Below are 27,248 nucleotides of genomic sequence, written 5' to 3'. Positions count from 1 at the left end.
TTTTGAAGGGATTATTCTTCTCTTCTCAGGGTGGAAGTTTTGGCTTAGGCGTTCTTAAGTCCTTTACAGACTATACACAATATTTCAGAAGAACTAGAGAGTATGCAGGGAAGAGTGTTGCAATTACTCAGGAAAAAAAAAAAATTAATGACCTAGAATAAAGTCTCTCTGAGAACATGGTAAATTAAAAAATTATAGATAACCTTTATGAATGAATTAGAGAGTAGACTTTATGAAACACTGGAGGAAAGCTGTAAAAGCTTTCACTTGGCAGAGGCTGATCTTGATAAGGTCAGAAGTGGCTAAAAGCCATTTTTACCATCTGATGGCCACTCAGCAGCTTTAGGCTGGTGTTTCTTAGTCTGGCACAGATGTTCACATGAAAACAAGCACTCCTGCTGACAATCTCAAGAGTCTGAACAAGCAGAGAGACTTCCCAAGCCTCTTGCCCACAATTATTCTGATACAGAACAGCTGGGCAATGTATGAATTACCTGTGTTGCCATTGCCAAAATTATTATAAGCCTGAGAAACCTCTGTCTTTTGAACCATTAGCCTGCAAATTGTGCCAACACTACAGTTATTCAAAATTGAGAATGAAGTAAAAAAGGGTATGTGTTTTAGGTGGGTCTTTCTACAGCATTTATCAAAGATTGACGGTTACTTTCTACCCCTTGAAGGCAACAGCAAAATTCACCTCTGCCTCACTGGGAGCAAAGTTGTTCTGACTCAGAAGAACTTTATGAAAAGCTTTTATGAACAACTTTATGAAAAACCCATTTTAAAGGCAAAACCCCAGCACTAAGTAAGGTCACTAGCAAAACGCTGATGGGCTTCAGCAGTCTAACATTGTACCCTAAATCTCCCTATGCGAGAAAACTTACCTTTTTTTTTCCATCTTATTCACAGACAAACTCCAGAGTACATGCAGAGCAGGGAGAACTGCATATTAGCTGCCTCTGTGGTCTTTTCCTCAAATAATTTTTCTGTCTCCATTTTCTGATACATTAATTTGGGATAATTACATTTATCCTGATTCATGTAACTACATTAACCATCTTATGTTCACAACATCAGTATGCAACATAAATATGTGACTATTTGTACTGGGTTTTCTTTTCCTATGCATCAGTTATCTAAATATATATAAATGTGTATTCTTTTATATAAATAAATATATGTATACACACACATTTTGAGGTAATGCAACTGGAAAGTTAAAATGCTTTTTCCATTTCTGAGCAAGTGAAGAAAATATCATTATCCACTGGAATTTCATAGAATTTGGCCTTTCTTTCAAGGTTCTCCTTAAGACCCAATATAAAAATCAATCAATGAGCTAAAGAAGTATCACTTTCAATCTGTGGCACTTTGCTTACCTTTAAATTGTACTGGGAGGATAACTGTTATCACCTTTTATGTGAATGTTATGAGTAACATGTAACTAAAGAAATATAGTTTCTAAAAGCAATTAATCAGCTGATCTTTTAAAATTAATTCCTATTGTGACTAGAAATGACATCTAGGAGTTCTGGGAGACTGCTGAAGACTACAGAAGAAATTTTGGTTCTCCATTCTTTTCCTTTTGTTTTAACTAATAAGGCGTAATTTAAAATGTATTTCTAATGGCAAAGTCACCTGGGATTTGTGCATCAATCCAGCAACATTTTGCATGTGGATGATCACTGTTATTCTACCCCCACTAAGTTTCATTATTAGGCACATTCAAGAGAAGTTGGTTGTTTGTGTTTAATACACTTGAGTCACCACTAATACTGTCGCAGATCACAGCACAGCTTACTTTTTCAAATCTTAGAACGAGTTTAAAGCTGCAGGAATGCAACGCCATACAAATTGATAACACATTTCTCGTAAACTGAGCAGATGTGATCTGCAGACTATTGAAACACATTTGTATTACAAAACCCTTCAGAGTAAAATTACTTCAGTTAATTCTACTTCCTTTAAAAATTAAAGGCATCTTTACCCTACATTGCTTAGTTCAAAAACTGTCACACAGTAACACAAATATGAAAACATAGTTAAAAATATCTAACATTGTGGAAGTAGAACTACTTACATAAGGTTCACTTTATTTTTAGTTTATAAATGCATTTATTCTTACTGTAATTTTGACGAGATAAAAATCAACAATGTAAGTCAGTGCATAAAAAGTAAAGGTGTTGCCTGCAACTATTTGTATGGAGATAACAAATATAAAAAATAGTTTGTGACATTCGGACCTCATTGCAAATCCATAGAAAGTGACCTTTGCAATGATTTACAGGAATTTAAATCTCCAAATGAAACAAGTGAAGTTTACATCTAATTACCTATTCAGAATTTCCTATTAAAAGTGCTACATGCAATAGAATAATCATATACGGAAAAGTACACTCTGTTATCCTTCTGATACAGCTCTTCATGATGATTTTGTTTCACCTTTTGTAGCAATGACATAGTAGACCATCTTATGAGGTAAAGGTTTTTCTCCAGGATTACTTAAAGTGTAAACTCCATAGTGGTTAGGTCAGAAACTGAATTTAGCACATCTGAAAAATTCTACCAGCTGCATTTTAACACCTTTAGACACCTAATACATTTCATTTCTGTGAGCATATTTCTTCTCCCAATTAACCTAGTGGGATCTTGATCATGTAGTTTGTCAAGATCAGTCTCACATTTCAGTTTACTGGTATATTAATTCTATGATTTTTAATACCTTACATTAGTAAATTAGAATAAAAATAAATGATAATAATAATGTAATCTTATTAGGTAATTACACAATGATCATTATTAGTTAATATACTATAATGTCAGTTAAACAGTCTATCACAATATAGTGTGCTACAATTTGGTAAGGTTTGACTTCTAGATTAGGTTTAAAGCAAATAAGTTATCACTGTATAGAGGAGAACAAATGAAAAAAACAAAGCCAAACCAACAGATTATAGTCTGATAAGGAAAAGAAAAGCAATATAAATAGCTTGTGTCTGCATTGCTTCAATAGTTAAGTTGTGGTGAAGCCTGAAAAATAGCATAAGACATTAGCAATTATACAATGTTTCTTCCAAAATACTGGCTTCTTCATGATTTCTTTTATTTTGTGTTTTTCTTATGGAAATTGAGGCAGAAACATTACCTTCACTACTACATCTGGAGCTGCTCTGCCACTAAAGGTTAAACATTAAATATCATGAATTGAAATCAATGTTAACGAATTGCTGTCCCTTTACTATGGTATTTTTTGGTTATAACTTTTATTGTCGTCAGATCTACATCTGTTAGCAGTTCCAGAGCTTTCACACTTTCTCCTAAAAACTGTCTTCAAAACACCCATTACTTATAACTGTATTTGGAATACCAAAATTTTTGCTATGAGGTGAGTTATTCATCTAACCTGGGATCTTACGCTGTATCAGGCCTTTTAGGCTCAGCTTCCCTGGTACTGGCCAACTGTTTTACTACTTTCAATTGAGAAAAGATATATTCTTGTGACTAACTATCAACACCTTGCACAGCAATAATAACTACAAAGTGGTGCCACATGTATGCAAAAAAATGACAGCTGATCTCAATTTACTAGTCCTCATTCATGGAAGAGGATGCACAAAATGTATCTCCCAAGTGCCAAGCTTGTAAAGCTTTAAAGAAATTTAATTTTAAGCATGTAAGTATGAAGCCAATGGAGGTCACTTAAGTCAACAGCACTACTGTGTGCTTAAATGGCAGATAAACGAGGACGCCAGTTTGGGGAAAGTGAAAAAAAAATGGCATCTATTTAAACACTATGCATCTGAGGCCTACTTAATAAAAATGAGTCACAGAGCAGCTTAACCATGTTCCTCCACTGCGACAGAGGCGGTGAGAGAGAGACAAAGTACAATGTGGAACATTTATGTTTAGAAACTGTCACCTCAGCAGCAACAGGACTTTGCTCCTCTGCAACAGGAAATTCAGTGGATAAAAAATAGTAGTTTTCACATCAATCTAAAAGAGCAACGACTTCGGATTTTTTTTTTCTTTTCTTTTCTTTTTTTTTTTTGTACTTATAAAGACTGTGTTTTTATCCCTAAACAACTTTTAATTTCTTCATATTTCCTTTCAGAATGTTCCTATATTGGCCTATAATAATAATATTCTTGGTAGCTTATGACTATGTGCTTTCATTAGGATAAAAGCCTTAGTTCCAGATAAAAATTTTGGCCTAGGGCTCCTCACTTATCTGATACCAATTTTCCCTTTACTTCATTATGCTTTCTTTCCTGTTCTAACTTCCTGTATTCCCAGAAAACTGCCCATGGCACTGAAAGTTTATAGTTTGGATTTTGTATAGATTTGTACTTGTTAATATTTTATTCATTGGTTTTCAAGGCTTATGGCAAAAAAATTTGCCTTCTCTTAGCGCTTTCGTGTGTAACCTGCTCTAGAGGATAACATTTCAGACCATGATGTGATATGGAGTCCCTGAAAGGTTATAAAAGGCTCCAGAAATTTGCAGAGGCATTCTACCTTGCACCAGGAGTGTCCTGTACTCTGGCATAGCATTATTTCAAATGAACAGCTTTCAACACCTTTTTTTCCTGGGAATTAAAAAGAATAACAGTGATGATTGAGCTCCAGAAGTTCATCTTAAACGATCACATTAGAAATTTTTTATTTAGTTACAGAGAATTTGACTTCCCAGTGGTGCATCTGGTGGAGCTCTCCCTGCAGAGGAGGTTGATGCCACTGGACCAGTCTCTTTTGCCCCTGCAATGTGCCTCCTAAAGGAGTATTATTCCATAAACTACAAAATATAAGGAAATCTAAGAAAATATGAAGGAAATATTAAATTTTCCCTATTGCTTTGTGGTATTTGAGTATCACCTTGGGGTGGAAGAGATATCAAAATATACTAAAAATAACACAAAATATTGCTATGTATAAAAAGATTGAATAATCTGAAAATGCTAGAAGACACAGGGAAAAAATGTGAAGAAACTGTTCCAAAGCAGTAATGTGTTCTCCTTGCTGTGTTTATTACACTTACACCTTGTCTTTACACAAGTGCCAATATTTGCATGGAAAACGTCATCTGTTTGTCATATATCTTTGCTAAATTAATGTAAAACCTGAACAAACCTGAAACTTCAATGTAGATTTTTACTCAAGGGTAATTGAAGTCAGAATTAAATCCTAATAGTTCATTAAAAGTGAAGCCATTAATCAAACCCAATGAAATGAATAACTTCAACTGTCCAGTTAACACTATAACTTCCCAACTCATTTCCAGGTCACCAGGCAATATATTTAACATCTCATACAGAAATGTGTGCAAGGAAAAGCAATACAATTACTCTAATACTTTTCAAATATCTTAAGTTTTTGTTCCATATCTTTCTGCTTTTTTCCCTCCCTATTTGTTGAGTTTTAGGTTATTTCTATGTTAGCCTGGACTAGACACATTTCTTTAACTACATGGATTTGGGCTACTTTAGCTTCAGATGGATGTTGAAAACAGAAATGTTACGCACACAAAAAAAGTACTCTGCCTTTGAGGTCCCTTTGGTAGCAACACTTGAGTTTGGTTTTGGAAGTTAGCCTGCTCAAATTATTCAAATGGAGAATTGAATGGGTGTTGCACAAACACTCACAGAGTGTATCTGACTTTTCCATGGAGTAATGTTCACATGGGGAATGAAATCTCTTGTACAGGGTGGCCAGTCACTGTTGGGATGTTGACAGGAGTTTCCATTGCAAGGGTCCTTGCAAGAGCATCTCTAGTGAGATTGGGAGCTGGACCTCAGCTGGTCCGTGGTCCTGCATGACCACTGCAGTGCATGCATGATCCATTTCTATTTATTATCTTAAATCATGTACAAAACATCTCCTAGTTGTCTTAACTATATAGAAAAGATTGTCCTATATGACAATTACTACATCTGCAGGAACAGTTTATACTATTTCAAATTACCAATGTGCAGTTTAGTCAATTCTATAGCAGGGGCTGACAGGGGAGTACTTGCCATAGCCAGATTATTCACCCAGGGAGTTAATCAACACATCTTAAGCATAAAGGTTGTGCCTACGCTATGGTCTGGGGGTAGCAGGAACTGCCTGGGGGAATCTCCAGGACTGTCTGAGTTCCTGTAACAGTGAGTGAAACGCTTTACTGTGAAGCTGGCTACCAGTGCAGTCCATCACCTTGTTTCAAGTTAGCCTATTGTCTCAACTTACAAAGCAGGAACTGGGGAGTTCCTGGACTAACAGGGAATTGCTAAGTGTCCTGGATATGCACGTGCACGCACACATGACCTGGATGCTCATCTACATTACAGCTGTAACAAGACAAATTTTAATTTCATCCTTACATCATCATTATAACTTACATTCCCTTACATCTTGTGTCACAGGTCAAATGCTGCAAAACTATCTTTGCAGTATCACCAAGTTAAAAAAATAGTGGTACTTGTGGTCACCACTGGAATGCTTCACACACATGTTCAAGAAACTGATAATCTTGTTTTCAAAAGATTGCAGAAAAGATAGTTTACAAATAGTTGGGAGATATACAGAAGATTTTAACCCAGAAAACATCTGCATAACAGTCTTGGTAGGACTAAGTGTATATGCAGTCTGGACTGTCAGGTATTAAAATAAGAAATATGCAAGTGTGAGAAAAATAATGACTAAAGAAGTGAATACATAAAATTGTAAAGGTTCACAGTAATCTATTTACTGAAATAAGAAAGTATTTATTTAATAGCTTTAACAGCAAGAAGTGAGTGAATATCTAAGCACATTCAGTACAATTTACAAACGGAAAGTGAGACTTCAAATATTCATGCACTGTAATGTAAGTAGCTAATTCTGCATGTGTCATGTGAAGGTTTTCTCATTCAGACCTGTTGAGGAAGAAAGGAATCAAGTGGCAAATTCCCAGTCAGTGGTGGAGCCATTTCTAACAAGAATCCTCAGTCTGTGCTTCTTCCCCATCTCAGGAGCAATTGACCAACCTACGCAGCTACTGCAATCAGCTTTGTTCCTTCTCTTACTCCATCATTAGCCACCATCCAAGCTAAAAATGGCAACGCTCTTTTCACACGTTCTCATATTTCAGTTTTTGTTCCTGGGCAGATTCCACCTAATGGGCTCAGATTAATGATATTATTTCTAATAATGTTATTTTCTTGAAGCTACTCCAATGTCTGCCACTTCACTCCCCACTGAGTAACTCCTAGCTAGTTTGTGTTGCACCACACCCAGGCTCTGCCCACTACCAATCTTGCAAGATTACACAGTGCTACTACACCTCCTCAGCCTTCTAAGAGTATTTTCTGCACTATTTCTTTTTTTCCCATAAGACTAGCTGGAGAAATATCTTTTTTATGAACATATGTCCTGCCTTTACAAAGTCTTTCAGTCACTAGCTCATCATTTCTGCCCAACAGCACAGCATAACTAATTTTTCTGGTTATGATGCCATCTTATTTTATTTCCATCAGTGCAATGTGTGTATGGTAGAGTAAGGGACAGGGAGAGAGGAGAGAAGGAATATTCACCTAACTCAGCTAGCTAAGCCTGTCTTCTTCTTTTTAGACAGAAGTTCAGTATCATTATTTAGGCTAAGTGAAGCCCCCTTCTTCATTGTCTAGAATAGTCCCTACTAGACACTGAAAAGAAAACTTTCAAACCCATCATCACTTTACTGCTGTTATGGCAGATCAAATAATATTTTCCTTTTTCTACTCCCATGGTTTCTCACACATGCATACATATAACTGTATATGTCATGACCTGAAAAACCCAGCCACATATTAGAGTGGTTCTTGAAAATATAAAAATAGCCCATATCTTATGTAAGCTGTCCTTTTTGGAGTAAAGGTCTTGAAGAGCCTGTTCAAATATTTGTCTGACCTTGTCTAGTTCAAAAGCTAAAGAAATACCAAAAAGCCTTTGCAACAATGGTACACAGTTAATGTATGGTAATTCTTGATCATTCATAGACAGATAATGAAGAGATAATCATAAAATAACCTTGCCAGACTACTTTAGTGACCTCTGCCTGTCAATGTTGTCTTTTTATCTCACATTTCTACATCCACGACTGCATAGTTTGCATCATCAGTCTCTGTTGACTCAAAAGTGACAAATAAAACGTTAGTGTTATTGTATACATCCATCAGGGAAATTCCCTGAATTCTTACTGTTCAATATCTCTAACATCCACTCTTCAAAAAATCTACTTATTTGACAAGGAGAATGTAAACTGTCGATATGGGAAGAACGATTTTCCTTGTGATATTAAAATAATTCTATTCTGCTTTGCTCTTAACTTCTCTTCAGATGATCTAACCTATCTTCTGAGCTTTGATGCAAAAACTCCGACTGAAATGACCTTATAACAAAATCCCAGACTTGAAACTTTTTAAATAAGGATAAATTCAGATCTAGAGACACCCAGTCTCCTAGTTGTGAGATTCCTATTAACCTTAGTCTTATTTATCTGGATCTGTTCATGACAGAAACCTACCTTTCTCTCACCATGCATCTGAGGATCATCTGAGCCAAGAGTTAAATCTTTACCTATTGACCAATTTACATACCCTAAGAGGAACCTGGAAAAGTCTCAGCCATGATGTAGATAAAATTTGTCACCTCGCTGCTTCTGCATATTTTATCTTCAATTCTGACAAGGTGGAGTCCAACGGCTGCAGATGAAGAGCTAACACACAAGAGATGTAGAGATTTAAGACCCAATTGATTCTATCCAACAGGACACAGAAATTAATACACTATATAACACTACTGATTAGTATAACTAGTAAGAAAAAAAACAGTGAATAGAACATTTTCCTTCTGCAACGCAAAGTTTTAGAGGATTTGAAATTTTCTCCTAGAAAATAAAGAAACCACAAATACAGGTGACTAAATTTGTGCAGTATTACACAGTATCACATAACTTGGGAAACTCCTACAGAAATAATAAAATTGCTATTTTGAAAAGTAGTGTGTATATTTCCATCTTCCAGGGAATTGGTATCAAAGGTGATCCCTGTGTGATGCTGGGGTTAGATTGTATGGTTCTTATTTACTTCAAATTAATCCTAGCTGTGACCACCAGCTTGTCACAAATATCCACACTTACGATTAGGGTTTTTTTTTAACACCATTCGAATGTTCTAGCAACCTTAACACATTTCCAAATCTGACTTCCTTCTTACGTGATATTCATCCCAGGATAACTTCTAGAAGAACTCCATTCCATAAAAATCACTATTTCCAACTTTTTATGATTTTACCTCGTAGAAGGTTACCTTTTTCTTTTTTTTTTTTTTTTTTTTAGTGTTTTGGTTTGGGTTTTTTTATTCAGAAAGGTGCCTGGTCTGCTAAATTAATCTTTAGCAGATTAATTCTGGAGTTTTACAGAAAATTCTTATACCAAGGTGCTTTCTATACCCTATGTTTTGTTATACTTTGTAGAATTACTGCCCTGCAAGCCACAGTAGGGATATTTTCCTTATTTGCTTTCTGATCCACTCCTTGTAGTATTTATTCAGTGTGACACACAAGGTTCCTGCTAAGACAAAATTTAAAGACAAAGAATTAAAACATCTTTATGGGTCATCTACAGGAGGAAAATATTTTATCTGAAACACTGAGTACATTAACATTATCTGCATCACATTTCCTGTCTCCTCACATTCTCTTTATGATTTAGCCTTCAATATTGGGTCATACCAGGTATCTCACCTTCAGTATGATTCTCATGCTTCTTTTTCCTCTTACTGTTACATGGTCCTCCCATAATTTTCAGGAGCTCCATGACTTATCCACTGTACATCCCTCTCAATGTCTTCCCACTTAACAGTTGTGTCTCCTGCTCTACATTTCTCTCTTGGTATCTCTAAATCTTCTGACTATCAAACTGCAAGTTTGGCCCAAAGATCAATATCCATTGTTTTCAGCTCAGGCTTATCTTACTAAATGTGATCATTTCATCTCACATGCCTAGCCATCTTCGTTGTTAATGTGTTATCTTGAACCAACACTGTTAATTTTATTATCTATGTGCAGATCCTAGCTCAACAGGACCTGATTTCTATGGGGGGAAAAAAAACACTGCAAAAAGGAAAAATATCTTGGATTTTTTTTAAAAAAATTTAATTTTCAGTCAAAAGCAGTGTTCTTACCTGAATCTGAATTATTCTTCAACAAAGATATTGGCACAGACAGATTTTTCTCATCACTGTTTACCCTAGGGATCTCTTTTGATTTTTCTAATGTTAAGAATCCCTTCTCTCACTTCTGTTTCATGGAAAGATTCTTCTCTTTGGCCCTTTTTACATGTTCCTGCTCTTGCTCAGTTGCATGTCAGACAAGGCAGATATTCTGGTTTTGTTCAACAAACCCCAGATATTTTAATTTTCTTTTCTGGATATCTTTGAAGTTAAGAACTTGTTAAAATCCCTGATGAATTTTGACATTTGTTATAACTTCATTCCATTTATTTCTTAGTCATTTACTTTCAAATACATTTAGATGCTTGTCTACATCATTGGTGGATTTCAAGTTTTCACATCCATATATTAAGGTGAAAGTAATGTTTGAATGGAAGACTTGTATATAAACAGCATACTTTCAACAAAATTGGAACAAATTTGTATAGTATGAAGATGGCAAAAGTTAATATTTAGAACTCTGATTACCAAAAAACTTTACAGAGAGAAAAACAAACCAATGAACACAGTACCTAAAAAAGCAGCTCTAGAGATGATTTTATAATGTACACAAAGTTTCTCCTTACAGGAAAAAACTAGGTTGGCAAGTAACTTTTTAATAGAGATAGGTGACAATTGTGCCCCCACAATGGACTTAAATCATCCTTAGTATTTTTTTGTGAGTTTGTCAATACTTTAATAAGTTTTCTTCCCAGTTTTCTCAATAGAAAATTAGTTAGAGCAGTCACCTAAGGAGACATAGATTCAGTTCCCTTTTCTATGTAAGGGAATTTGCATCAATAGCTACCCAGAAAATATGCCTTAACTTTCAGCCTACAAGGTATTGTGAAAGGCAAGTTCCTCCTCATCCATCTCGTCCACTTTTCATTAAATATCTAAATATTCCCTTAATCCTTGTTTAATGGATATTTGGTTGGTTGATTGTTTTTTAAAGTAGAACAGCATCAACAGATAAAAATGAGATCATTCTGTCCCAGAGTACCTGATAATTTGGTGATTTAGCTCTTTTATAGGAAGTATTATTTATTGCATTTAGGTGCAATTGGTCCTGCCTTAGGTTGAGAACATGGAAAAGAAGATCTCTCATCTTTCTACCCTATTTTCATGAGTGTTCGTTTCCCCTCCAGGCAAAGGTACAAATTGAACCAAATCCCCTGTAACCTTAGTGAATGACTCACTTACTGGACTGTGGTGAAATACCATGACTTATTTATGAACGAAACCCATCATTTTCATTGCTTTTCTTACAACTTTCCAGAAAGAAAGTACTTTGTTTTTAAGTGAAATGTTTCTTTAGACAGGAAATAAATCCTTACCTGACACCATTTCCAATCTTCATTTTTATTTTTTTCATTTTCAGCATCAGCTATCACTTACTGAAAAATTGACTATTTCTACTGCCCTGTCCCTAAATATAGCAGAAGACAATTTAAAAAAAAAAAAAAAAAGACATTCTAACAGCTGGAAGCTAAAGCTTGACAGATCCAAATCTAAATGTGTCACAAATTGTTACTGGTGAACATGATTAACTATGAACATGAACTGCCAAGGGGTTGTTTATCTGTTGATACCTACCTATTAAGATTGGATGTCACTGTGCAAAACATCAGTTAAATGTAACATTGTACGGTCTAGATAATACAGGAGATGAGAATACACGATCTAATGGTCTCTTTGGCCTTATTATATGTGATTATATGTAATTGAGAAGATTTATTAGCCAGAATTGAGACCTTTGTTCCTAAAAGAGCCACCTAAAATGTTTCCATAGAAAAGAGTTGTGAACGTATTATTTGAATTGTTTTCAGCCAGGAACAATCTCACTGAAACTCAGATTGGTCCCAGTGTGGCTCCTGTCCATATTGAAACCAAAGAGCTCAACTGAAAACTCTCTTTTCTTTAGACGTCTTAAGACTTTTATCATGTTCTCAACCCAGGCTATTGGAAGAACAGAGGAACTGGTTCCAGTTCAAAGCCTCTTTGTGCCAAAGGCTACTTCTAAGCAGTCTCAGATACTTCTAGCAATCTTAAATTTTATGTTCTCAATAATTTCAATGTTCTAGTTTAACTTCAAAGTCCTGAATATTTAGTCCTAATCTTAATACCTCCCATGAGCACCTCCCATGTATTTAATTGTCTACATTCGGGGCAGTCTAACAGCAGTACTCACAGGAGGTGAGAATGGGGTTTTTTTCTATTAGCACTAGATTTTTATTAGGTTATATTTATGTTGCATTGAAATAGGATATCTGTTTTTCTCAGTTTTTTGTACTTTGAAATTAAAGGCATAGATGAGCTGAACGTTTTAAATCTTTGACTGTTGGCCACAATAATTACAATTACCTATTTCAATTTATGATGAGAACCTATAGAATTTTGCAAAGAGGAAAATGGCTTCCAAATCACATAACAGTTTTATTCTGTGTAGTTAGTATATGCATGCATGCACATAACTTCTGTTTAGTTTAATATAACCACAGTTTATCTTCCTATGAAATTCAGTCAAGCTCAGTCGGTATGATCATAGGAACCATCCTGAAACTGCAAGGAAAACAACAGGTTTATTTTCCTTTCCAGGACATTCTTATGCTGTACAGCCATGCCTTTACTTGTTCTGGTTTTTTCAAAGAGAAGAGCTGAAGTGGAAGTGGACCTCTTTCTAGATGTATATAGTCAGTAATTTCAGCACAGAGTTGACATCCTTTTAAAAATGAAATGTATATCCACAGAAATGGAATAGAATTTGAATGTTGAGATAATTTTCACTGCTATAAACTCAAATGCTCAGTTAAGAAACATACATTGGGACTACTAGGGGATCTGCCACGCTACTGTCACCAAAATGCCAGCACTGTCAGGGTAGGTGATTTTCCAGGTGGGCTGCCCTCTCAATATGTTTTTTTGTAGTTCTAAACTAACTTCTTCTTGTCATCCCACCAGTTGTCAGTTATAGGTCTGAATTTTCTCTGGAGACGTTGTTCCTTTCTTCGAAGAACAGGCAGTTCCCAGATCTCTGCTGCTCTGTCTAAGTAGTCTCAAAGAAGTGCCAGGCATCATCCTCAAGGACCGAAAGCTGAAATCTAACTAGCTTGCTGAAGAGCATCTATCATTTCCTCTGGGACGACGGCTTAGTGCTGGGCCAGTCTCCCCTTTGCTCTCCCCCTTCAGCAGAGGTTGGCAGCACCTGCACAGAGCCAGAAGGGAGAGGCCAAAAGGATCCACTGTGGGTACCTCACTTCTTTTGCTGTGCCCATGCTGATGATCCTTTCTGTCTCCTGTGTGCAGTCACTTGTATGAGGAGCTGAGCAAGAGGGGGAAAGCATAATGCTACTCAGGTGACAAACATCTGCATGTTGCCGGCAGAAAAACTCTCTGCGCGTAATCTTCCAGGTCCTGCGACTACACTCAAATAATCAACAAGACTATCCTTTGATTTTCATTGTTTTATAAGAAATGTTCTGTTCTCTTAAATGACCAAGGAATATGAACACTCTAAGTAGCAGTATTGTAATCTGTGCAGGGCAACCCTCAAGAAAATCCTTCAGCCCAGGTCTAGAAAAATCACCTAAATGTATCAGAGATTGTTTCAACCTTTCTGCAGTTAAGCAGCCCTTGGCTTCTTCATCTGATGTGCTAGCAAGGATATCTGATATTGCCAGTGGGGCAATGATGTTTGTAGTGATGATATTTGCCCAGGGGGATATGGACAGACCCCAGCCGCTCACTCAGTATAACTTCCTCCGCTGCCACCAAGTACTAACAATGCTCATTCCCTGCTGACCTTGGCTGATTTCAAACTACTAATGTAACAGAGCATTTTACATGTGTTTAATAGTCTTATGCTAGTTCGGCCTACAATACAGCAACTTCCTTAAATAAACCAATACCTGATTTGCTGGGTTTTAATAAATAACAGGTATAAATGGTTACTATAAATAATAACACTGATTATCCTGTGTAATCAAACTCTTCACCTGCTGTGAGACGCACCACATTTATGCAGATCAGCTGTAGGCTTTTCATCCATGAAATTATAGAATGTATAATGTGATGGGCCATGATATATTTAGTGTACTGTAATTGCTTATTTATAAAAGAGCTATCAACAGCCCATTTTAAATAAATTCAGAAATCACCGTAGGGCATTTCAAAATGAATATTTTATATGACATTTCTAAAAGATTATGAGCATTCCTTTGAACAGTAAAATTAATGGCTGTTTTGCTGTTTAAAGTCATCCTGTGTAGATTCAGGATAATGGCATATAAACTGTAATTACTGTATTTGTGTTTTAATTAGGAGTATAATCATCCACCTCTCTCATGCTGCAGTTTTCTGAAATTAATATTGGGGGGGGGGCAATTTAAAATGGTCTGTTTACTAATAGAATGGTTATAAGAAAGTGAATGAATTAAGCAGTAAGATATATACTTGCAGCTCACTTCTAACGAGAGAAATTCTGCAGGGTCATCTTGCCTATTGCATTTTGAGACACACTGGTTGATCTTCACCAGTGATTTTGATTTTCTGTAAATAAGGTCTAATGACAACTGAAGGTGTCAGCTTTGTGTACCTCCTTGCATACATCACCAGCCTGCAGTGCGTCTACCCAAAGATAACCAAGTTTTGTCCTGTAGGCAGCGATACTACTCTTGGAAAAGGAAGGGATGAAAGGGGAGAAAACAGACGCTCTAACAGAGAAATCTAAAACTTGCAAAACCCTTACTGATACGAAGGCCAGTTAGGCTTCTATTCACTTTGACAGACTGAGAGATTAATAGATAGATGGAAAAGCAATTTCATACTTTTAGTGACTGTCAACACCTATTCCATATCTTCCAGAGTAGTGCTATTAATAAACATGTTGATCCATGGAACAATATATCAAAATCACCCTTCAGGGCCATCAATTTGTTTTTACCTGCCCCTGTGTTCATGTGATTTACAAGAAAAGCTTGAAGGAAATAAATGCCCAGAGCCTTCAACTGCTGTGCTTTCTTTACCTGCAATAGACAATTAAACTGATTATGTGTCCAGATAACGTGTCTTCAGCTGGATCTTAGTGTAATATAAAAGTTTATATTTATGAAACTAGCCTTGATATTTCATAATAAAGAATTCCAAGTTTGGCAAATTAATGAAACCTGATTTCTTATGACTTCCGTGGCTTGATCTTCTAGTAGCTAATTGGTGTTCCAATAAGATTTTCCACAGATGGGGTATTTATTGAGTCTCTTGCAGTTGTGGATTCTCTGGTATCTAAGAAGGGATTAGTTCATGTGGCAGCATTTCCCTTAGAAGGGACATCAGTAGGGCCTCTCATATCTACTAAGTCAGTGAGAGATATCACTGACAGTAAGATCCTACAGCCCATCTGTAAAATTTGGTTGAAACTGGCAGATTTGGCTGAAACTGCAGATACAAAAGTTTCTATGGGCAGAAAGAGACGGATAGGAATCACAAAAAAAACCCCTTATTTTCTTCAGCTAAAATAAGGTTTTTCATTAAATGTTGGCATTCAGTTTCCCTACCCAGCCTGAACCAATTTGTACAAAGCAGGGGAGGAATGGTAAATTATCACAAAATTTTCAAACAAGGTCCAATTGAGGTTTGGCTCAAGAGCCAAGTAGAAGCATAAAGTGATTTTTATTTTACCAAAACTGACTCATATGTCCAACCCATTTTTATTCAAGTGACCTTTTCAGATACTTTTCCTGCCTGTGTTTACATGCTGTCTGTGTGATTTCATTAATGCATGTAAAATGTATTTGCCTTCTAACGTTAAATGGAATTATACCCTTACAGTACAGGCAAAGAACAACAGCTGAGATGTACAGGTGCCAGAAGGAAAACTCTTTATTGGTGTGTCTTGAACCAATTTCCCATTGTTTCTTGCTTTACAGTGCAGGGAAATCTGCAGTCACTAGACCATCATGAATGATGTATATTTTCACAGTGAACTGGATCAAAGCTGTTTTGCACAGATGTTTCTGTAATTGTGATACATTGGGGAAATTTACTCTTCAGTGTCCCACAAATACATATTTCCACCTGTGCAATGGTCTAGTAGGGAAGTTAGGCCTATAGCATAAAACATGTAGTTAAGATGGTTGGCACAAAACCAACTAAAGATAATTTCTTAGAATTGTCTGTGCATGTATTTCTGTAACCATATTCCTTTGTTTCTGCAACTGGATTTCCAGCTTTTCTTCCAGGGAGAAAGAAAAACAATTGGCAGGCTAATGGAAAGTTTCAATTTTGTTATGTAAAAGAAAAGGGGAAAAATATGCATTTTAACCATTATTTTATGGGCTTATTTATTTATTATTTATTTTATATTGAGAATAGGAAGTCAGCAAAAACCTCAGTATGGACAATGCCCTCATCCTGTCACACATATCCTAAGTTTGTTAAAAAGTCTTAGGTCAAATATGTGTGTGGCATAAGGAGTGTCTGCATGAATGAGATGAGGTGTCTTTCTAAAAGGCACCTGAAGTACATCTGTGAGGGAAGTGCTTTTAGTCCTGGTTGGCATCATTAACTCCAAGTCTCTGATTCCTCACAGAATAATCATCTGAGATTATTATCATTTGTGATTATATAATAATCAAGCCAGAACTTGTTTTCATCATGACAAAAATCTAGTTGTGTTTTTTGCTTCAAAGCATTTTTTCCCATTCAAAATATGCGCACTTTTGAACACTGAAGCAAGGAGAGTTCAGCAACCACAGTACTAAACAAGAGATATTTTTAAGTGGGCTGAAGAAAACAATGTGGGAGAATCAGAATTTACCCCCTCTCTTTGATCAACCAGAAACACACGGTTCTTCATGCAGTTCAAATTGCAATCAACTTGAGGGCTTATCTGTGGTCTTAAACAAAAGTAGAAAGGCACAAAATAGTAAAACCACACTTCCAGTGCACACTACACCATATTGTTGCAGTGGCAAGCTGCAAAGGGAAGTTGGAAAAGGCACAGAGCTAGAGTTATCCCGGCAACCTCAGAGCAGCGATACCTTACATCTGAAAGTATTTACCCTTCCCCTGGCAATTGAAATACATGGAACCCACACTAAGATTAGAAAAATGAAGCTTTTTAGCATATCCATGATTAATAAAATAATTGTTGATTAGTTTTGGTGTTTTTTAACTATCTGCTCAACTCTTTTCTTTTTAAATGAATTATCCTAATATCACTCTGACAGCCCTAGTGTCTTAATCTCGTAAATCTTATTAACCTCTCTGAATCAATATTAAAAGGCTAAATTTTTATCATAGGTCCATTGTAAATGTTAGGATCTCTGATTCTCCCAATTGAATCTGTTTTACAGTAGTGCCACTCCACTGACTCCAAAGGAATGACTTATGATTTACAGTGGTGTAGGTGCTGAAAAAAAATCATGGCTTAATAAAGTGGTGAGCTCTACGTAAAGGTTAAATGGAATATAGGGAAATTTATAGTCTAAGGGACCATGGAAACAACTGACTGATGGAGAAGTAAAAAGAGGAAAAGTTAATAAATACATAATAGTGAGAAGCATAAAGAGAGAAGGAAAGGAAAGAGAAATGATGATTTGTAATTGTTTTAAAAGGATGGTAAAGTGCAGGAGGTTAGAAGAAGAATTTGGTTTCAGGAGCTGTCTCTTCATTACTGCCATCTTGGACATTACTTTTATTCTACTTTTATGGTCCTTGTAAATCAGCACTAACATTGCTCAGGCACTACTATGCTGGCTGCCAAGAAGACATACAATCGACAGCTCCCAAGTTAAAGTCCTGAGCAGACAGAGGTATTTTTCTAGGGTGGATTATGCAGGCACAGCCTGCCACCCCACAACTGCCCTTGGCTGGCATTGCCCAGGTGACTGGCCACTCACCACTATGGTGAAAAGGGGTATGTTGCTGCACAGCACTTCTCCATCAATGGCACAGCTGAATCCTCACTTCTTATGCTACCACTAATCAAGATCATCCATCCCAGGATGCAACTGAACCATCCACCTTGTACTTCAGTAAGGCTTTTGATGCTGTTTCCCGTACCTTCAGAGATAAGCTGTATGGGCCAGAGGAGACAGTGAGGTGGATTGAAAACTGGCTGAATGGCCAGGTCCAGAGGGTGGTGGTCCAGTGGCATGAAGTCTAGTTGGAGGCCAGTGACCATTTACCCTAGTGAAATGGGTCCAATCCCATTTTACATCTTCATTAATGATCTGGATGATGGGACAGAGAATACCCTCAGCAAGTTTGCTGATTACACAAAACTGTGAAGAGTGGCTGATACAGCAGAGGGTTGTGCTGCCATCCAGAGGGACCTTGACAGGCTCCTGACACCCCAGAAATGGGCTGACAGGAGCTTCATGAAGTTCAACAAGGGGAATTGCAAAGTCTGTATCTGGGGAAGAACAACCCCGTGCACCAGTATACGCTGGGGGCCGACCAGCTTGAAAGCAGCTTGGCTGAAAAGGACCTGGGGGTCCTGGTGGACACCAAGTTGAACATGAGCCAGCAGTGTGCCCTTGCTGCAAAGGCAGCTAATGGTATCCTGGGCTGCATTAGGAGGAGTGCTGCCAGGAGGTTGAGGAAGGTGATCCTTCCCCTCTAATCAGCACTGGTAAGGCCACAGCTAGGGTACTGTGTTCAGTTCTGGGCTCCTCAGAACAAGAGGGACATAGATATACTGGGGAGAGTCCAGTGAAGGGTCACAAAGATGATTAAGGGACTGTAGGCTCTTGTACGAGGAGAGGGTGAGAGAGCTGGGACTGTTCAACCTGGAGAAGAGAAGGCTCAGGGACGATCTCATCTATATATATACATATCTGAAGGGAGGTGTAAAGAAGATGGAGACAAGCTCTTTTCAGTGGTGCCCAGCGACAGGACCAGAGGCGATGGGCACAAACTGAAAGTCAGGACGTCCTCTCAGAACATCAGGAAGCACTTTTTTATTGTGAGGGTGACCAAGCACTGGCACAAGTTGCCCAGAGAGGTTGTGGAGTCTCCCTCCTTGGAGATATTCAAAAGCCATCTGGACATAGTCCTGAGCAATCAGCTCTAAGTGACCCTACTTGAGCAGGGGGTTGGGCCAGATGACTTTCAGAGATCCAGCCTCAACCATTCTGTGATTCTGTGATTCTGTGACTCTGTGATTCTGTGATCTCAGAGACAATCTCAGTAATGTCTCACTAAAAACATTTTTGCAACTTGGAAGGGAAATATATGCACTAAGTTCACACATTCAAAAAATATTCCTTGGGAGACCCTATCTTTTGGCCTTGATTTCCTAGTCACCCGTCTCAGAAAGGATTAATGTAACATTTGCTATGAAACATATAAATTCTTTCTTTAAAAAATATTCATTTGCCAAGTAATATGGCATTACTAGGTCTGAGAAAATAAATTAATCTATCCCATACTTACTCTCTCCTCCCTAAAATTCTCCTTTCTGCCAAGGAAATTTAACCCTGTGCTGAAGAAAGCACAAAAAACATGTATCATTTTTTTCTACTCACTTCCAATTTCAAGATTGTAAATTAGTTTTAATGGTGCACCACTCTTTGCATAGTCCTCTGACATACATCACCCTATATGGATGTCTCTGCTGTCTGGAGCTGATCAAACACAGGAAGTATAGGCGATCTCCTTTTTACTGTATTGACAGAAAATCTGTTTGTTGTTGCCAACTTTAGCAACATCTTTGTAACTCTCAGAATGCTTAAAAACTTAAGAAGTGCGTCTGTCACAAACATTAATGTACCCAGTTAATTATGTCACATACATTACAAAGCAGTAATTTTGCTTTCTGGCAATGGTATAATGCTTTGAAAATAAAAAAGGGAAATCAAACAAGTGGTTTGTGAAAATGATAATGAATAAAATCAACTGAATACTGTGAGCAGCGTTTTTTTGAGTGCTGTAAGTCTTTTCCCATCCTCTTTCTTCTTCCTATACATGCAACATAGTAAGGAAAACAGGCAGTGTTCTTAGACTGTTAAAAACACCATCAATCATTGTCTTGCTTGGTAATGTTTCAATTACTCTGGAAAAATACTGTCATTTTCATGGCTACAATCTGATGCATGGAAAATCCCACCCACTCCCTCCCCAAACAGTAATGTTTGCATATGAGAAACGTAGGCAGTGTTGGCAGGATGATGAACCATTAATAAACCTTTCTCTGTGCCTCCCAAGTATTTGGAAAGTATACTGCATGACAGTCAAGATCTTTGTAGGATTAGCTTAATGCTTTGACACTTTATACTTTTCTGCATTGCTTTTTCCTCTTACAGCTTTTGTACCTTGCATATTATACTTGACACTACAGCAAGTACCCTTGTAGTTTTTCCACTATAAGTTGCATAAGGCATGAGTAGTGGAGCCATTTGGTAAGACATGGGACTGATACTGGTCACCAGCCTATGTGGAAATTATTTCCAGTATGTTACTGTCAAGGATTGTCAGAACCAGCAACACTACTGAGGGTTTCATGTAATGCAAAGTCGCTTCCATACATGAGAGGAGAAAAAAAAGCATTTTGATGTGAAGGAAAAAACGCAAAATATTTATTCCAAAGAAAAATTGAGTCAACAGATCTTCCAGTCTTTTAAATATATTAAAAACATAGAATGGAGAGTTGAAAGGGAAGGGGAATATCTGAGGGGAAAAGGGAAGAGAGAAGGAGTAGGGGAAGAGGAAACGAAGGGGAGAGGGAGAGGAAGGAGAAAAAGAAAGGCTAAAATTTAAAAATAGGTAACAACTTGGTGAGAAATGTCAGTAGAACACAGTCAGGTGTGGATAATATTATAGAGCTATGCTCTGTACGTTCTGTCTTTAAATGTTCTTTTTTACAGGCTGTGTAGTTTCATGTTGTTTTTATCTTCCTTCTGTATGTTCCATACTTCCCTATATTAGATCTTGTTTTTAGGGAGGTCTTACGCCATTTGCAGGAATAACTGTTACATATTAGTGCAGTATGTAATTGACTGAAGTCTTGATTCTCAGTGAGAACCTTAGATGCCACTTTTCTTCAATAAATAATCATGAAGTGTTATTTACTAGTGAGTTCCTGCACCATTTCACCAGGCTGACCATTTCCTGTAAGATATTTCTTTCTTATCTGTCCATGTGTTTATTACTGCAGTTGTTGGTTCTTCGATGATTTCTTTGCTCATTCTAGACACATATGTGCCAGACTGCTACTTGCATTCCTAAGCCGAAATTCACAGCTTTGGTGTTTTGTTTTTTTACAATAGAGGAGAAATTCTCTTCGCTGTCAAGTGTCCAAACTGGCCTATTCATCTGATATTTTCAGATGTTAGTCTGAATCTTCAGTGTCTTTCTGTGCCCCCATGTGACCCTGGAACAGACAAATTGCTATATTGCTTCTTGACGTGACTAACAAACACCATGTTTTCTATCAGCAGGTCTATACTACAGCCCTTCTTCCTACAGTGTCCTGGAGCGACTCTCTTCTCCCACTTCTCCACAACATGTACAAAGTAGCCCTCTACAACAGCATAAGTCCATACAGCAAATTATTTTAACTGTGCTACTTTGCAGGCTTTGCATGCAGCAAAAGGGGATAGTGGGAAGTGTATCACATATAAGCCAGATAAGAACATACTTTCTAATTATCAGAGGATAAATAAGAAGCAGAAAACTCAAAGATTCAGACATTGCGATGTAATTACTTCAAATATATTTCAGAAGAGCAGCCTAATGGGAAGAAACACTAAAAGACCAGTTATCCTCAGGATATTCAGCCCCCTGAGCTGGAAGACAGGGACGGTGAGCAGAATAAACCCCCCATAATCCAAGAGGAAGCAGTTAATGACCTGCTACGCCACCTGGACACTCATGAGTCTATGGGGCCAGATGGAATCCACCCGAGGGTACTGAGGGAGCTGGCGGAGGAGCTTGCCAAGACATTCTCCATCATTTACCAGCAATCCTGGTTAACAGGAGAGGTCCTGGACGACTGGAGGCTTGCCAACGTGACACCCACCTACAAGAAGGGCTGGAAGGAGGATCCAGGGAACTACAGGCCGGTCAGCCTGACCGCAGTGCTGGGGAAGATAATGGAGCAGTTCATCTTGAGGGTGCTCACAAGCCATGTGCGGGACAACCAGGGAATCAGGCCCAGACAGCACGGGTTCATGGAAAGCAGGTCCTGCTTGACCAACCCGATCTCCTTCTATGACCAGGTGACCCGCCTCGTGGATGAGGGAAAGGCTGTGAATGTGGTCCACCTGGACTTCAGTAAAGCCTTTGACACTGTCTCCCGCGGCATTCTCCTAGAGAAGCTGGCAGCTCATGGCTGACAGGTAAAAAACTGGGTAAAAAACTGTCTGGACGGCCAAGCCCAGAGAGTTGTGGTGAATGGACTTAAATCCAGTTGGCAGCCGGTCACAAGTGGTGTTCCCCAGGGCTCAGTACTGGGGCCGGACTTGTTCAATATCTTCATCAATCGTCTGGATGAGGGGATCGAGTGCTTCCTCAGTAAGTTCGCAGACAACACCAAGCTGGGGGGAGTGTCGATCTGCTCAAGGGTAGGAAGGCTGTGCAAAGGGACCTGGACAGGCTGGATCAATGGGCTGAGGCCAATTATATGAGGTTCAACAAGGTTCAAGTGCCGGGTCCTGCACTTGGGTCACAACAACCCCAGGCAACGCTACAGGCTTGGGGAAGAGTGGCTGGAAAGCTGCCCAGAGGAAAAGGACCTGGGGGTGCTGGTTGACAGCCAGCTGAACATGAGCCGGCAGTGTGCCCAGGTGGCCAAGAAGGCCAACAGCATCCTGGCCTGTATCAGAAATAGTGTGGCCAGCAGGAGTAGGGAGGTGATCGTGCCCCTGTACTCGGCACTGGTGAGGCCGCACCTCGAATCCTGTGTTCAGTTTTGGGCCCCTCACTACAAGAAGGACATGGAGGTGCTGGAGCGTGTCCAGAGAAGGGCAACGAAGCTGGTGAAGGGTCTGGAGCACAAGTCTTATGAGGAGCGGCTGAGGGAACTGCGGTTGTTTAGTCTGGAGAAGAGGAGGCTGAGGGGAGACCTCATCGTGCTCTACAAATACCTGGAAGGAGGTTGTAGTGAGGTGAGTGTTGGTCTTTTCTCCCAAGTAACTGGTGATACGACGAAAGGAAATAGCCTCAAGTTGCACCAAGGGAGGTTTAGATTAGACATTAGGAAAAACTTCTTTACTGAAAGAGTGGTTAAACATTGGAACAGGCTGCTCAGGGAAGTGGTTGAGTCACCATCCCTGGAAGTATTTAAAAGACATGTAGAGGAGGTGCTTATAGGGACATGGTTTAGTGGGCATGGTGGTGTTGGGTTGATGGTTGGACTCGATGATCTTAGAGGTCTTTTCCAACCTTGATGATTCTATGATTCTAAAATCAATTGCAAAATCTCTCTCATTTTCTCCCTTTGCGCTCTATCTTCTTGTAACATGCTTACCTCTGTTCTGCCACTTTCACATTAGTACAAACAGTCTGGATCTGTTTTATACCTCCCATTTAAATTCAGGATTAATAACCACCTTGATTACTTTATGCACGTTGTTGTTCATCTCCACTGGACTTAAAAAAAATAAAGAAGAAGACAGAGCATACTTATTGCTGCCTGGAAAGCATGAGGCTTCATCCTCATGATTATTTTAACAGCCACCTTAGAGTCACATTGTGAACATCTCAACAAAGGCAATAGAAGAGATTATTACTGCAGATGTGATAGACTACTACACATAAGAAGATTTCTCAGTTAATTTTACATAGAGATTATATGTATATTTATATGCATAATTCTACACCTTTTCTATTTAAAGCTCTGTATCATATGCAAATATCATCATGGAAAACAAAAACATGCATCCAATTATTAATAGAAACGATCCATCAATACATATGGTTTATATGCTACTGAATGCTGCGCAAGTCATCTTTTACGCATCTGTATCTAAATCAGCCCAAGTAATTTAGTAAATCTAAACAGCCTAGGTAAATCTAAATTCAAATTCAATTGATAAGTGAGCTTTTTGACTGAATCATATATTCTCACTTGACCAGATTCTTGGCACAACGCATTAGCTCATTGCTTCCTGCATATTCTCTGTTGAAAACAACAGGAATATTCATAGAGGAGAGTCTTACTCTTTATTTGCAAGGCTGGTCAACAGTCACCCCACGGAGAACTGTTTTGTGTCCTGTACTGGTGTGAGCCGAGTTTTATAACACCATTACTTCTAGGAAGTTTCTCCAGTCAAATACATGATACTTATTCATTACCAATACTGCAAGATGAGCACTACCATTACTGCTTTACCTTTCCAGTTTTGTCTTCATCAGCAAGACCACTCATCTACCCATGAGGTTTTTCCAGGTTTCTAGAGCTTTAGCTATTACAAGGACATTAAAGACATGCAAACAGGGAGCACAGAAGTATTTATGATTTTTTTCTTCTGGAGATGCACATACTGTACAAGACTAAAAAGAGCACAGATAAGGAACTTGACAGATTGTTCATTTCTGCTGATTTATAGTAAGATGAGGCAGTGATGGTGCCAATATGTTGTCATTTTGTTTAAATGCAAGATGGAAATAGAGGGAATTTGTTTCAGTATTTAAATCATTGCAAATCGAGTTAGCCTATGTAAAGGCATTTTACAGAAAAGGTTTCATGGTTGATATTGTCATTTGGGCATGACAAAACAGTGTAATGATTTCACGTTCAAGTTTTTATAGGCTCCCCTTAGGGTGTTAGACAATATATTTAAAAGTCACAGCTAGTCTCACTGACAAAACTCGCATGGCTCCTTATCCCAATTTGCATCTCCCACACTGCAGAGGGAGTGACAGAAGTGGAAGCTAAAAGTTAAGTTGCAGTTATTCATTGCACTCTAATAACATTTCAGTTAATTAAATATTTACTAAATTTCTGGTCCCAAATCCCTTTTGTTCTAGCAGGGACAGGCAGTTCCAAGGAGCTGACTACAGCTCATCAATTCAAACTATTTTAGCCCAAGCACTCAGTCCCTGAAATCAGTGGCAAACCTGTGTGCTGGGGTTACTTTCTACCCACCTCAACATGTCCAATTCCTAAAATCCACACTGCACCCTAGTGTACTAAAATGGAGCAGAGACTTTCAACAGCTCTACCCTCCCCCTCTCTGTGCAGTCTGTGTAAGTAAGCTTCTGAATATATACACATGCCAGTTTGAGGTCTCCAGGTTTATATGTTAGAAGTTCAGTAGTATGCAATGTGGTGTGAAAATAATGGCTGCATTAGTCACGCACAAGGAGTCACAGATGAATTACGCAGGACCTCTAACCCAACACAAGGCTTATTAACTTGGGCAGGGTACCATGCTTATGCTGCTGTCCTGCCTGCAGCACTGGGACTAGCCTGACGTCTCGTAGCACTGCTAGCAGTCAGCTAATTCAGGACATGTATGTAGTGTAGAAACTCTCTTGTAAAGAAACTGCAGATAATGTTTTACACGCCTGTCCTGGTTTCGGCTGGGATAGGGTTAAATTTCTTCCTAGTGCTGTGTTTTGGATTTAGTACAAGGAGAATGTTGATAACACACTGATGTTTTCAGTTGTTGCTAAGTGCCCTCCTAGTCCAAGGACAGCTCCCATGCCTACTGACTGAACTAGGTACACAAGATGGGAAGGAACATAATCAGGACAGCCAGCCCAGCTGGCCAACAGGGTATTCCATACCATGTGACGTCATGCTCAGTGTATGAATAGTAGGCGTGATCCAGGAAGTATCGATCGCTACTTGGTTATCGGTCAGCACAGGTGTTGAACAATTGCATTGTGCATCACTCAATTTGTATATTCTATCATTATTATTATTATTTTCTCTTTTCTGTTCTATTAAACAATCTTTATCTCAGCCCACGAGTTTTTCTCACTCTCACCCTTCCGATTCTCTCCTCGCCCCACCGGGGGGTGGGGGGAGGGGTGAGCAAGGAGCTGTGTGGGGTTTGGCTGCCTGCCAGGTTAAACCATGACAACACAAAAGGCAGACACAAAATTTTACGTCCAAACACACACAGCCTCCTTTCAACTCAGCCAGACACATCACCTTTCAGTGGCATGTGACTACCCTTTGGAGAGGGGAATGAACTGAGAACATACAGTGTTAAACATATAAATTACAAGAGATTGTAATAAATGGCCATGAATTTTAGTTGAGTTTTAGCCATATCTCTCAGAGACTGTTCACAGGAGAAAATCTCACACTTATTTTCCAGTGAAATACAATGACTTAAAAAACAGATAAAAGAACAGCCCAAATAGCAGCTCTTTGATGGTGACCAGAGATTTGGATTATTAAAGATATGAATGATGCCTAATAAATTACATTTATTGCATAGCCCACAAGCTTACCAGGTAAGTGGTGTCCCGCAGGGGTCCACGTTAGGAGTGGTACTGTTTAATATCTTCATCAATGACATAGACAGTGGGATCGAGTGCGTGCTCAGCAAGTTTGCAGATGACACTAAGCTGAGTGGTGCGGTCAACATGCCTGAGGTACGGGATGCCATCCAGAGGGACCTGCACAAGCTCGAGAAGTATGTCCCTGTGAACCTCATGAGGTTCAACAAGGCCAAGGGCAGGGTCCTGCACCTGGGTCGGGGCAACCCCCAGTATCATAGAATCATAGAATCATAGAATCATACAGGTTGGAAAAGACCTCTAAGATCATCGTGTCCAACCGTCAACCCAACACACCATGCCCACTACACCATGTCCCTAAGGGCCTCATCTACACGTCTTTTAAATACCTCCAGGGATGGTGACTCCACCACTTCCCTGGGCAGCCTGTTCCAATGTTTAACCACTCTTTCAGTAAAGAAATTTCTCCTAACGTTCAATCTAAACCTCCCTTGGTGCAACTTGAGGCCATTTCCTTTTGTCCTATCGCTAGTTACTTGGCAGAAGAGACCAACACCCAGCACGCTACAACCTCCTTTCAGGTAGTTGTAGAGCGCGATGAGGTCTCCCCTCAGCCTCCTCTTCTCC

This window comes from Calonectris borealis, chromosome 3 (assembly GCF_964195595.1).
Source record: "Calonectris borealis chromosome 3, bCalBor7.hap1.2, whole genome shotgun sequence".
Lineage (NCBI taxonomy): Eukaryota > Metazoa > Chordata > Aves > Procellariiformes > Procellariidae > Calonectris > Calonectris borealis.
This window is presented reverse-complemented; position numbering follows the sequence as displayed.